This window comes from Lissotriton helveticus, chromosome 8 (genome assembly GCF_964261635.1).
Source record: "Lissotriton helveticus chromosome 8, aLisHel1.1, whole genome shotgun sequence".
NCBI lineage: Eukaryota > Metazoa > Chordata > Amphibia > Caudata > Salamandridae > Lissotriton > Lissotriton helveticus.
The window spans coordinates 897416218-897430931 of NC_136069.1; the positions used below are offsets into that span (position 1 = coordinate 897416218).

Genomic DNA, 14714 nt, shown 5'->3' on the forward strand with positions numbered 1-14714 from the left:
AATGCATACTGTTGTGAGCACAGCGTTAATGTCATTGACTGAATACACCTTTGCCTTCTATTGCTCCTGGATATGCTGGTGTGATGAGTATCTGTGTTTCTGGTATTCACAGCCTTTGAATTCTATTTGGCTTTAGAGGCTTTACGTATGAGGAAGTGCACACACATAACTTGTTCCAGAATGTCCTTTGGGGTTTTTAATATAGTGGTCTGTACTGAAACCAGGTCTACTAATGCCAAGCCCAAGTACTCACTTGAAGACACTGAATCCGTTCCCTGAATATCCTTAGGAGCCTAAGTTCACTAATTACGGTCATTGTAGCCCAAGTTATAATGGACACATTTTAATCAGGGTTTTGTTTTAATTCAAAAAACAAATTCCAGTCTCACCTGTCCTAACTGGTATATTCATACACGGTGAATGCAATATTTTTGCTGTCCAAGTAGCTTCCCAAATGCCTTCTGTAATAGGTCATTGTATCCATGACTGCTCTGCCACGACTTCAACTGTAAGGGACATGATCATTGTGACCCCAACCGGGTCCATCTACATGTTGTGTGTAAACAAAACTGAACAGCCTAATCATTTGTATCCTATTTTTTCTCTGTCCATCCCTTCCACGGTACTGCACCTGAAAGCAATTAAGTTATGCTGTTGGTTTGATGATGCAAGACAAACATGAGTAGTAACCTGAGTAGTAGTATTTCTTGGTGGACGCTAGATGAGAAAGTGCAATCTCAGACAAAACAATCGTGTGACTAGTGACCAACCACATGCTTAGCAATCTATAAAGAGCATTAGTCCTTTCATTGTGTTTTTTGCTACTACTTTTGAGGTCTGGATTGACCATCTGTATGACTGTTTGTTGCTTGTACTTTAAAATACACAGTGGGCTAATTTCTCACCTCATGCGATTGGTTGTTGATGTATCATTCAACGTACTCTAGAGTGTTTGCATGGCAATGGTTGAGAAACTATATTGGGTCTCAAAGGAGCACTGAATCATCCCAAATTACATTTCATTATCTTGTGTATGCATACAGAGGCGAGCAATCCTTTAAGGTCTTGTTTTAGAAAAAAAAATCATTTTACTAAAATTGTGTAGATGCAGCCTTCTTCATCCAGTGGTCTGTTGCTGTACCATTCACATTTTAAATCTGCCTACTACTGCGCACCACATGGGGTAGTGGGTCAGCTCGCCTCAGCTATAGACTCACCTCAATGCAAGTGACAACACTCAGCTCTTTCACAAGGGACTCATGCAGGCACTAAGTAGCTCCTTTCAGTCTTAGTGACTAATCTAGCACAATTTGCTGAGCAAACCTCCCTCCATTGCTTTGGCATTTAGATGTTAGGGTCTAAATAGGTCACAGTCCGTTTCATGCTCCAGCAAAAGGAGAGCTGATTGCTCTTTGAGTGAGTCCTTTGTGATGGTCCTTACTGGGCATGAAAATATGAAACCTTCCTCACAGCCTACACATTTTTGCTCCGAATGGAAAGCGGACAACCTGTGAACACTGCCGAATGATTCCTGGCGTCTGGAAATTATACGAGAACAAATGCTGTTCATTGGAGCCAGCCTGTATACCAGATCCAACCCAATCACAGTTGCCGGATCCGCGATCCAGTTGTATCCCCCCTCGTTTCCTGCGCTGCACCCAACTAGGTGGTACTCACTTTATCAATCTCAGTACTATGAAAGGCTGAGTGTATCAGTTGGGATTTGTGACCATGAAGTCAACCTCACATCCCTATATTGGATAATATAGAGGCATCTAGGCATAGATTCCTTACTTTAAAATTTCTCAGGCTGGTTCCGGAAGACTTTTGCTCGAGCGATACCCTTGTACACAGGTAGGTGGTGTCGGTCAGCTCCACGGGACGTTATTGGCATTGTCGTCCGTCCTAGAGGTGACATCTGCGTCACCTCGGCTCACTGATTTCAGTTCTTTTCTTTCTGCAATAGCTAGCACAGATTTGTGAAGAGAGCTACCCTCTTGCACTTTTTGACAGGTTTAAAAAAAAAATTACACATTTTTGGTGTGTAGGTTTTTCCTCAAGGTCAAAGAATGCTTCTGGATTACAACAGTGAGGCACCTGCCATCATGCCATGTCGATGACTGATCCACACTTAAGTTGTCACTAGTGCCTGGAGCACAACTCTGACTCGCAGATGTGCTTCAACTGCCAGGTCATGGCTCCGAAAGCTTTGAGGGAGCGTTCCCTAAAGTTGCTTGTGGCCCGGGGTTCGGCCCCATGCCTTTTGCCCCTGAGGTTTCGTTGCAGATCCTAGGCGAGAGGAAGGTCTGGTCACCGGCTCCGGCAGTCCTAAGACTTAGTCCTCCCATTCGAAGTCATCGGTTGGTCAGGTAAGAGGCATAAGAAACATATGAAGTTGAGGCGTGCATCAACTTCTCCCAATCCGTCGTCCGACGTGACGGAGAAGTCTTGGCGCTCTAGGCCTCATTCTGCGGAACCTGCACCTGGGTTGACTCCATGCTTCCCTGCCTTTCCAGGAGCCGCAGCGACCCCCGCCCTTCTTAAAGAATTTTATAATGCCATGTGCCTCATATTTGGGTGACCTGACCCCTCCCTGTGCGTCTTTTGGCCCGTGGTCTCAGAAGGGGCTACATCGGGTTCCACACCGGCGGCTCCGGCACCAATGCCCCCAGTGGATCCAGAGTTGAATCTGGACCAGTGCCAGTCGTGCCAGTGTGACGATCACCAGCACCTGGACTTTCAACGCCTTGAGCATCCCCGGTGGCTTCAGCCTCATGCTTATCCCTGATGACCAGGAGCTGGATCGGCACCAACCGATGCCGATTCCAGCGCCAAAATCACCTTTGAGTCTTAGGTTGATTCCTTAGCCTTATTTTGGGGTGCTAGGAATGAAGGAAGATTGGGAGGGGTTGATAGACTCTTTACAAGACAAACCCGACCACGAATTGAACTGGTATGAGGTATTGGGTGAGGCCTGTGGACTGGATACTTCTCCAGATTCTGGCCTGCTTTCTCCCCCTACGGTGGCTACAGAGTAGGGACCTTCATATGCTATGGTGGTGAGAAGGCCAGCTGAGGTCCTGGATCTTCAGCTCCCTTCGGTGGAAGTCATGACGAACATCTTTTTAGAGGTCCAGTAGAAGTGAATCTCCTCCTTGGAACCCCTTCTACCTTTCAACAAGGCCTTGCCTGATTTCCTTCTGGAAACCTGGTCCAAGTCCAGCACAGGGGCTCATGTGAATACAACAATCACCCGCCGCCATTGCCCTGCACTGTGCGCCCCAAAATTCCTCACCAACCACCCTACCCCGAGAGCTTGGTGGTCCAAGCCTCTACCTCACAAAGTGCATTCTCTTTCGCGCCCCCGGATAGGAAATCTAAGAGATTGGATAATTGGGGCAAGAAAATATTTTTCCGCCAGCCTTGCATTGCGGGCAGTGAACACTGCGTGCATATTGGGCCGTTACTCCCACTCTTTGTGGGAAACAGTTGCACATGTGCTGCCCCAGGGCATGTAGAAGGTCCAGGCCATTCTCTCCCAAGCAGACGGGAGAGAGAGAGAGAGACATGTGGCCAAGTTCACCATTCGTTGTGGTCTTGATGCAACCGACTCACTGGGCAGAGCAATGTCATTGACGGGGCTGTTTGATTCCATGCCTGGCTGAGAACTTCTGGATTTTCTGGGGCTGTCCAGGCTTCCTTTATGGACGTACCCTTTGATGGCACCCGTCTCTTCAGAGACCAGTCAGTTATGGCCCGGAGCGCTTAAAGGACTCATGGGATATGGCCACGTCCTTGGACCTCTCATTAACTCCATTCTGCTTTTCGCCCCTTTAGGGCTTCCACCCACACCAGCCATATCCCAGCCACATGACTGCGCACGTTCAGCAACATCTGCATGGCCATGGGTGCGGCTCCTTTTGACCCCATGGGTCAGGCAGCCAGAAGTAGTCAGTCCCCTCCTCCCCATGCTGCCTCTAAACCTTCCTAGTCCAGCCCTTCTGAATCATGGGCAGCCAGTTAGTGGCAGGATCAGCCATCACCTCATCAGACTTGTTGGTTCTTCAGGTTGTCCGAAAGGGCTACTCCCTCCCCTTTGAGACTGTCTCCCTTCATTCCTCTGACTTACAATTAGCTGACAGAGAACCATCTGAACTTGCTTCAGGAGGAAGTCAGGACTCTCTTGGCCAAGGGAGCCTTCAAGAGGGTTCTGGCACCAGAAGTAGGCTGTGGTTACTAATTCTGCTGCTCTCTGGTCCTATTCTAGATCTGCAAGCCCTCAACTACTTCCTCAAAAAGGAAAACTTCAAAATGCTCACTCTGGCTCAGGTCTTGTCTGCCCTAGACCCTGGTAAGTGAATGGTGGCGTTGAACTTGCAGGGCGTATATTTTACCATTCACATCCTGCCTGCCCATTGGCACTACCTGCGGTTCACGGTATGTCCGTGAGCACTGTCAGTTCATGGTGCTCCCTTGTGGCCATACCAGTGCCCCTCGGATGTACACCAAGGTGATGGCTGTGGTCGCAGCTCATCTGCACAGTTTGAGGGGTACCTTTCTTCCCCTATCTGGCAGACAAGCCGTTGAAGGGGAGCTTGCCCCTGGCTGACCTCTCCCACCTCCAGACTACGTTAAATCTCCTGCTTTCACAGGGGTTCATTATCAATGTGCCAAAGTCACAGCTGATCCACTCTCAGATGCTCCCTTTGATTGAAGCTGTTCTGGACACAATGCAGTTTTGGGCCTATCTTCCAGAGTGGCATGTCCAGGATGTTCAGGTTATGATACCAAAGTTTCAGCCTCTATCCCTGTATTCGGTGAGACTGACACTGAGTCTGTTGGACCTCATCGCCTCCTGCAACCCTATTGACAAATGCCAAATGGCATATACAGGCTCTGCAGTGGGACCTGAAGTTCCAATGGTTGCAGCATCAGAGCAAACTCTCTGAAATGGTCAAGATCTCAGAGGGAACTGAGGTTCTTTAATTTTGACTCCATCTTACATTTGTCATGAATTTGTGTTGCCTTTACACAGACTGCTCTATTTATGAAGTGTTTCTGCCCTTTGGACTGCAACGTGTAGAAAACCCCCCTCTGTCCTTGCTTTGAAAGCAATCTCAGACACTAGCTGGCCTAACTGCATACAGACACGTTCTGCCATTACTGATTGACCTATAAGTGCTGAAGTTGATTAACTTATGGGTTGGGCAGAAACACGACGTAAGGGGGACATTCTGGTTACATGATGTTTTTCTATTGGCTAATATTTTGCAGATCTTGTATTTCCATATTAGGTATTTTGTATGCTTGCAGAAGCTAGGACTGCCCCTTTCTTGTATGCTGAGTTTGTAAATCCTAAGCATATAAAAGACCTCTGTGTTCTGTATTCTTTAGACTACCTCATTCACTTGCTACGGCTTCTGTGTGACGTGGCCTCACTTATTAAGTTTAATAAAGATGTCTTTTAATATTTCAGCTTCTGTGCCAAGTTCTTTTGTATTAGGGAGACCCCTGAGAATGAAGATTTCAGTTCTTCAAATGGCGCGGCCAACGCGGGCTTCATCAGAGAAGTGACTATCTGTGGGAGTGATCTTGTCGGGAGACAGAAAGCTACTGAGGAGGACAAGACAGGATTCTACTAAGAAGGTACTCTGTGCACAGGGATTCTGGAGATTCTTCGTCTCTGCAGCCCAGTGTATTTCTGCTCTTCCTGATTTTGATCCTCCACATGATGTCACTCCTGACTGAGAACCCTTTTTGGCGTGAGTATTAAAAATAAAACAAAGAGACCGTTAGGTCATTTAGAACTTGACAGTTAGAATTTGGATAACCTTTTGATTAGTAAAAGTAAGAGTTAAGTACAAGTGGGTCGCTCCCACGACTTTGTTCGGTTTCTTGGTTTTGATTTGGTTATTGCAATTACCAAAGCCGAGGGGTTTGGTTTCTTGGTTTTTGATTTGGTTATTGCAAATTACCAAAGCCGAGGGGCTCGTATATTTGCGAGTGTATTGGTAGAGATAACCCCTTGAAGTTTGAAGCTAGATTAGTGAGCTATAAGATGCCTAATCTTAGCAAATTTGGGACTGTAGCTTTGGAACTTTGGAATTTGTGTTGGCCAACTTTTGGATTTGTATAGGTTTGCATACGCGAATTGCAATTTGTGTAGACGGGTAATGAGGAGAATTTTCTCTATTTGGTTTAGTTGAACGGTGCACGTACGAAAAGTACATTAAGCACTATTTTGATTATAATATTGTATATTTTGCAATATATTTGGGCATGCCTGTTTGAAAGCTCACATAAGAAGAATGTGTTGCTTTATTTTGGAAGGTACCATGTTGTGATGTGAAGTAAATTAGCCGGCTTCCCTAGAGGGAATATCTAAATAGGTTTAGATTTAAAAACATATTTCTTCCTTGGTGATTTTGTATCCCCAGGGAATTAAAATATGGACATAATACATACAAGGATCATTTGTTCTGTGCAATATTATGAATGAAGATATGCAGAGCGATTTTTGGTGTTCTGCTAGTCAAAGCTAGTGAATTGAGTGTGTTTTTGCTTCTTGGACATACATCAGTCTGTTGGGCTGTTTTTGCAGTCTTTTGGAACACAATTGAGAAGCGTTTCTTGTAAATATGACTTACAACTAGTATTTACAAATGGTTTGGTTTAAGTACAGTCTGTGGGCTTATTTCTGTCCTGAGTATTGATATGTGGGTTAAATGTGTGTTTAAATGACTATGTGGTTTTCCCATTAGTGCAATTTCTGTAAGTACATAGCGTTGGCGCTATTCACGAAATGCATGGCTAAAAGCGCGCCTTATTGTGTGTCCGGAGTGTTTGACCCCTTTCTGTTTGTCTGAAATGAGCTCAAATGTGTGTTTGTGTTTCTTTTTGATGTTTTCAGTCTATTAAGCAAGATGTCTAAATGTTTAAAAACTAAAATGTAAATTCACATTCACTAGGAATAAAAAGCCCCCAAAAACGAAATTGTGTGTTTTGCAAAAAATAAATCTACAGCATTTTCCTTATATACATTGTGTTAGGTATTAACAGGTAAACAGATCAGCTGAAGTAAATTCCTGCTGAACTCAAAAAAATATAGAACATGCATTGATATGTTTTAGTTTGAAAAAGACTGCCAGCTGCTCATGTAACAAACTCCTAGAGACAAGCTAAAATAAACAGGAATATTTATTCAGCCAGGATTTTCCCCTCAGTTGCACAGGTGAAACTTTGCATTTCAGAATAGTGTTTTAAAAACGTTACTAAAACTAAGGTTCATTATTTTGTATTATAGGAAGACATTTTAATTAAGGGTTTTCCTGTCTTTAAGCATAAGTATATTCTTGGCTCAGTTGCTAAGTAATAATTAACCCATGTAGTGAATAAACAGTTAAAAAGAGGGAAACCGTAATAGATGCTGAAACCAGATAGGGCAAGTCCATGGAAACCAAAAAGTTAACGATGTCTTGAACATTGATTGGCAATCTCAGATAAAGATCAATCAGGGAAATTGGCTTTACAGGTCAGTTTCGGGTGACCAAAGTTAGTTTCTTACAGTTTAATCTGGTTAATGTGTACATAACCTGGGGAGGCCAGGCCACTTTGTTCGTCAGCCTAAGTGACACAAAAAAAATCAAAGAAAATGAAGTCAGATTCAATTACAGAGCCTTAATATGTGGAATTATCAAAACTGATAGGGTTATAAAAATCAGTGCTACAAAATTCGTTTTTTACTATTCATGAAGCTTAATACTTATACTGTGACCTCCTAGCATTATAATTTAATTTAAGTAATTGTATACTGCATAATGAGGAAATTAGCATATAGAATTTCACTTGACGCAGACGTGAAAAACTCATTTTTCTCAGGATTTGCAAGAGATATGTTTAATGTTCAATCTCTGCAATTTGTAAAGAACATTCTGAGGATGATTAATATGTAACATTATTATAGGATATTTATTTTTTAAGTGCCCCAAATGTTAAAGTCGAATTTGGGTAAAATTTGGGCATTTTTGCCATTTACAATAGCTTTAAAAGTGCTTTAGGCTTCAGTAAATGCATACATTTAGGTATAATACAAATTTGCAGGTTATTCCCATTTGGGTTTCCTTTTAAATAGGTCAGTGAGCCAATGTGCCTGGTGCAGAGGATTTGAGTTTAATATCAGGGTGGAAGGTTTTAACTTTTGCTGGACCTAACTGAGACCTTCATCATTTTAAGGTAGATGAAATGAGTACCATTGCAAACAAGCATTTGTTCTAAAAACTGGTATGTGTTATGTTCTGCAAATTAGTCACAGTAACTGTTTTAATAATCTAAGTATAGAAATAAATTGTAGCCCCTAACAGGAGTAATATATATATATCATGTGTTTTTAAATAGGGTTGGTTATTGAAGGTTAGAAAGAGTTGGGAAGGTTTTTTTTTTGTCTTTTTCAGCCTTAGAGTGAGGTGGGAGTTAGGAGTAAGTGTAAACAGATGGAGAAATTATTGCTTGGAAAAGCAGGGCCTCAAAGGGTGTTGGCGCAGGGGACACGCAGAGTGTCTGTGAAAATGTTTTTGGAAAGTTAAAAGGGTTTAGCATGTTTTCAAAAGATGGTTGTTACAGTTGATATTTTGTGTGTTATGTGCAGAAATGTTCGTGCGTTTTACATATTTTTGCATTTTATCCTTTTATGAATTGTTCCTGGTGAGGATTTTAAGCCTGACAAATTAAGCAGGCCTGAATATTCTGTTTTGAGCTGCAGGTTCACAGTGCATAAAAGTGCATGCAATAGTGTTGTGTGTCACCGCTTATTTACATATGCTATTGTTTTGTCTATGCTTTTTGTGCTTGATATACGCAAGTATATCTGATGGCTTGATATGTGCGTTTTGTGTGTGTTTTTTTAATGCATGTTTGTTTCATGTTGCTGCTTTTTGATACTATTACAAGTTTACCACAACAGTTGGGTAGATTTGCTCTGACACTAAATTTCACAGATAGACAACACTTAACCAGTGTATGTCAAATTTGGCTTTAATGGTATTTGAAGGAAAATAAAAGAGATATACAGAATTAAAGTGTGTCACGATACTGTCCTCTTCCTTTAAGGAACAGGCAGCCCTAAAATTATGTATCCTTGATTGGACGTAAGGATAAATTATAGATTTGTGACTCTTGTACATGGTGACCTAATTTCTATATTACATTAGTCCGTTTTGTTCTGCTTCCTAAGTAGTGTATGGCTTTGTACCCTACCAAAGGCTTCATTTTTACCTAGTCCCATTTCCCTTTTCCAAATCCCTTTCACCAGTTTGTGTATTGCTCAGGTTCACACTTCCAGACTGCAGTAATTTACCAGAGACCCCATATTATGTATAATTCCCTTTTGTATGACCAGACTGGTTTTCCACCTCAATAGGAGACACCTTAAGTTTTTTTGAATATGACAAATTCAATGCCTATCCTAATTTGGTTTTTAGTTCCTTTTTTCTGCTGCTTTAATTTTTGATGGACCAGATGTATTTTAAATAATGGAAATACCAGGACTCTAGTTCTTGTCTTTTGTTTCTACATTTTGATCATTAGCTTTTGTATTGCATAGTCCACCTGTTGCACAATTCTTAAAGGGAGGTATCTACATGTCCCTGATAATATGTATGATGTGATCTCTCTTTTGAGGTGCTCTAGATAAGGAATTTAGGGAACACCTATGTGTAATCATTGAGAAAAAAAATGTGCTTGCCCCATTAGACAATGCCACTATGTGTGAGGACATCCATTCAGATAGAATTCCCATGTCGTTATCTACCCTTAGATGGTAGAGGATATGCTCTCATATGGAAACCCAATTGAAGAAATCAGAGGCACTGTTTTGCTTATTACCTTTGTTTTTGTATTCTTTCAGAATAACAGTGTGTTCTAGACCAGAAATGTCGCATGACGTATGGCCACTCCTTTAAAGATTGCAGGCCACTTGCTTGCAGTCCTTTGTTATACAATGAACTGTTTTTGTACTTAAATTGAAGGAAACAACTGTCACATTTTCTACGTCACTAGGTTCTGCGGGATCTTCCAGAGTCAAAGGGAGAATGATACCCTGCAGAACGGTGATAAAGATGAGTTCTAATTCCCATCAGTGTCAGCTACAGATGAGGGCTACATAACTTGGCCCTAAAGTCCCAGCACCCAGACAGCGATCGCCAGCGTGCCATCAGTGATATCTCCAACTATTGTACTTGCTTCATCAGAAGGCGTTGAACATCAGAAAAGGAAGATCTGGTTTTGCCACAGAACCAGAATTTCAGTGCAAAGAGCGAAAGAGAAGGATTCTTGTTGTTTGAGGCTTCAGTTTTCCACCCACCTGGCATGTGCTGGTTAACCTCTGACAGTGTGCAGTCCCTTGAGCCCCTTGGCCTGAGTTTTGGCCACACAACCCCTTTTCCTTTGCTCCAACGGAAGTGCAGTGCACCTGAGGATTTGAGATTGGCAAAAGGCACTACATTATGGTGCCCATGAAAGAGCAGCCCGAGCATCCTCTGACACTGAATAGAGAGTGTTGGAGCCTGAAAGTGTTGCTGAGAGTGACAGTCTGTTGCTCTTCCCCGATTAGTAGTACTTGGGTCTGCATGAGATGATCTGTGTCCTTGATCAATGAAGAGCACATTATCTGTAGTGCCTGCAGCACAGGAAATATTGGTGCACTGCATTGAGACATTGAGACTTTCAAGTGAGCTGTGAGTGTTTGCCAAGAAGGCACTCCAACGGATACTGAGTAACATAATTTCCATGAAAGGCTTGAATGAAGAGGCCCATGCGGAAGAAAACAACAGAAACAGGTTTTGATGGACAATAGAAGCCTGCCAGAAGAGGCTTTGACGGACTCTGGGTATTTCCTGTGCAATTGTATAGAATTGGTGTTTGGAGACTGATTCTTATTGCTTTATTGGCATTGTCAATAGTCACTGAAATACATAATGTTTGCAAAATAATTTTAGGATTTGCCTGTGTAATGGCAAAAGGGAGGTCTGAGGTTCTTTAATTTTGACTCCATCTTAAATTTGTCATGAATTTGTGTTGCCTTTACACAGACTGCTCTATTCATGAAGTGTTTCTGCCCTTTGGACTGCAACGTGTAGAAACCCCCCCTCTGTCCTTGCTTTGAAAGCAATCTCAGACACTAGCTGGCCTAACTGCATACAGACACGTTCTGCCATTACTGATTGACCTATAAGTGCTGAAGTTGATTAACCTATGGGTTGGGCAGAAACACGACGTAAGGGGGACATTCTGGTTACATGATGTTTTTCTATTGGCTAATATTTTGCAGATCTTGTATGTCCATATTAGGTATTTTGTATGCTTGCTGAAGCTAGGACTGCCCCTTTCTTGTATGCTGAGTTTGTAAATCCTAAGCATATAAAAGACCTCTGTGTTCTGTATTCTTTAGACTACCTCATTCACTTGCTACGGCTTCTGTGTGATGTGGCCTCACTTATTAAGTTTAATAAAGATGTCTTTTAATATTTCAGCTTCTGTGCCAAGTTCTTTTGTATTAGTGAGACCCCTGAGAATGAAGATTTCAGTTCTTCAGAACTGCACAGGAACTGCTCTGGTGGTTGACCAACTGCGATTACGTCAGAGGCAGACCCCTCTCCCTTCCCCAACCAGATCACACAGCAGTGACAGATGCATCACTCCTGGGATGGGGAGACCATCTGGGAGAGGTGGAGATAAGAGGTCTCTGGCCTCTGGCAGAATCTAGACTCCACATCACCCTCCTGGAGCTCCGAGCAATTCACTTGGTATTGAAAGCTTTTCCTACTTCCACCAAGGGAAAACTGGTTAAGTTGTTCATGGACAACACCACCGCTATGTGGTACTGCAACAAACAGGGCATGGTGAGGTCCTAGACCCTTTGTCAAGAGGCTCTGCTTCTCTGGACCGGACTGGACTGGAACAGCAGGGCAGATCCCTGGTGGTTCAACACCTGACATGTTACCTGAATGTCCGGGCGGACAAACTCGGCCATTCATGCCTGGCAGATCACCAATGTTGTCTCCATCTGGAGGTTGTTTCAACAAACGGACAGGCCTACTCCCAAGAATCTGGGGCCACTAAACCGTATTCTAGCAACAGTGGTTCAGGGAGAAAAGTTATTGAACAAAAATTCTTCTCACAGCACATATAACAGTAAATTAAAAACTGTGAAATAAAATGTAGTAACGAAGTCCAGATGTGTAGAGGACCTTCAGATGTTTATTTGTAGATAGTTTCAAGTCATGCAGTTGTCAATACAAAACCCCACCAGGAGCAGCCAGCATGCTACTCAGCCCCCCTCAACTGACTGTACACCTAGAAAATACAATACATCTCAGCTGGCCTATAAAGAGTGCCTTGTTAACTAGTAGTAAAAGCAGTAGTGGTAACACTTAAATCACGTGGAAAAATTTCACTGTTGCAGAACGATGCATTACTCATGACATGTGGTCAAAGCCTTTCTCTAAACAAAATGCAGAGTCTCATCCAAGGCACGAATCATTACTCATGACAATCGTGGTCAAAGTCATTCTCCCAAAAATGCAGAGTCTCACCAAAAGACTGTCTCGACTATGACAGTTTCACTTGTAGAACCGGTGAAGGAAAGATTGTGAAGCGTCTCGTCCACAGACTCCTTCAAGCTCAATAAAAACTTTATTTAGACAAAGATGACACAATGATTGCAAAGAACGAAGACAAAGTACCAAGTACTAAGAACTAAGTGTTTGAGCCAACCCTAAGATGGCGGCACGCTGCCGGCGTCACCCCGGGTGGCTCTCGGCATGTAGGTGCTCCAACAATGTCCCAGGAGCAGAACAGAAAGTGAAAGTAGATCCGCAAAGATTGGAGAGATGTGATGCATTCGGGAGACACAGCAGGTAAGATAGTGCGGGCTGTTGATATGTCGCGCGAAATGCATTTGAACAGCAGCACGGCGGTTGGCAAATGCCCACAGACAAGATGTCTCAAAGGGGGCCCAAAACCACGGACACAAAATCGTCTCACCTGATAAATCCTCTATGAAGTACTCGTGCATTGTTCAATTGTAGACGCTGCCAAGACTAACTGTAAATGTCCATGAACGACATGATGGCCGCAGCCCTCCAAAAAAATCAGAGTAATCTTGTTGAACAGCAAAAATATAGTGGCAGGACTTAGAAAAATGTCCAGGTGAAGTTTATCAGAAACACATGACAGTGTGCAGGCATCCATTGAAAGTGCAGATTTCGTACACTTGTGCCAGAGCACTATGAGTTGCACACACAACCAGATACAGGATGCTGTGGCTGGAGCAAACATCATATGACAGTGATGTTTTGGTAGGAGAACTGGTACAGACAAGGGCAAAACAAGACGGACGAAATGCTTCTTTTGCCTTACTTATATATATGCATATTATATGCATAATTCTTGTAGACTGTAACTGACATCTAGATAGCAGTGGTACTTTAGCTGGCGCACACATAATAGCACCTTCTTCCCCAGACAGTGCAGACGTCGATATGTGGCAGATGAACACAAAACATTAGGCTTACCGTCACTGAAGGCGCAGCACTGGAGGACAGCACGTTTGAATGGGGTCTGTCCGATGTATGGACAACTGGTGGAGATACGAGTAGGTGCTGTTGGAGTAAATATTCTCTTGAGTTTCTATTTCTTTTCAAACATCTAGACCTCTGCGAGATTATCTTCTTTGTTGAGCACGTAGCACAAAAGTAGATTACCAGATTGTTGCCAATAAAATGTAGTAAAGAAGTCCAGACGTGTAGAGGATCTTCAGATGTTTATTTGTAGATAGTTACAAGTCATGCAGTTAAGTATAATACAAAACCGCACCAGGAGCAGCCAGTATGCTGCTCAGCCCTTCTCAACTGACACTTCTGACTCCCAACATTCTGTAACACATCATCCATGGAACATTTCACTGGCAGAGCATAAGGTGACATGAATAACATCAAAGCCAGGATACAATACTAAGGTACCCTCAATAATTATACGAACATTTTTTCATAATGGAACAATACACCAATAACACAAAACATATATAAAGCAATCAACTGGTGCTCACAAGGTTACACAAACCATACATAATAGGAAACAAATGACAAAGTAAACAAAAAACAACGAAGGGGCGGTAACTCAAAAAATTCAGTCAAATGACAGAACACAACACAATTTATGCCAATGGAAGTTGTTGCCGGCTTTTTGACCTCTGTATGTTCATTGTGTCATCATCAGGGCAAGGAACATTGGTAGCAACCATATGAATAAATCTACTAAAATTGAAGACAAAGGTACAGAGGTACAACATTTTTCAATGCAATCAATTAACAATGACACAAACTCAACACCAAAGTGTCATGCATGTCCAACGTATTGTGCAAAAATAAATGATAGTAGAAACTATCACAACACTAAATCAATGCAAAAGCCAGTTATTGGAAAGTGCTCCACAGAATCCCAAGGAAGGATAATCATAGAGCTGCCAACTCAAATACAGCATCTCCAGTGCAAATGATTGGGGATTAATGCACTCACTTAAAAATAAATTATACAGATATGTGCACCTACTTCGAAGCACTTAAAATCCATCCAAAGGAAAAAACAATCATAAACAACTGTTCACGGTCCCTACAATATAAGGTCTTTGTTCCTTGAATGCACAAGTATACCCTCAGTTA

At 42.6% G+C, this 14714-nt stretch overlaps 1 protein-coding gene across 1 annotated transcript in view; it reads left to right on the plus strand.

The window, feature by feature from the left end:
- ARHGAP6 (Rho GTPase activating protein 6) overlaps nucleotides 1-14714 on the plus strand; it is a 790107-nt gene that overhangs the window by 380183 nt on the left and 395210 nt on the right. The window lies entirely within an intron of this gene.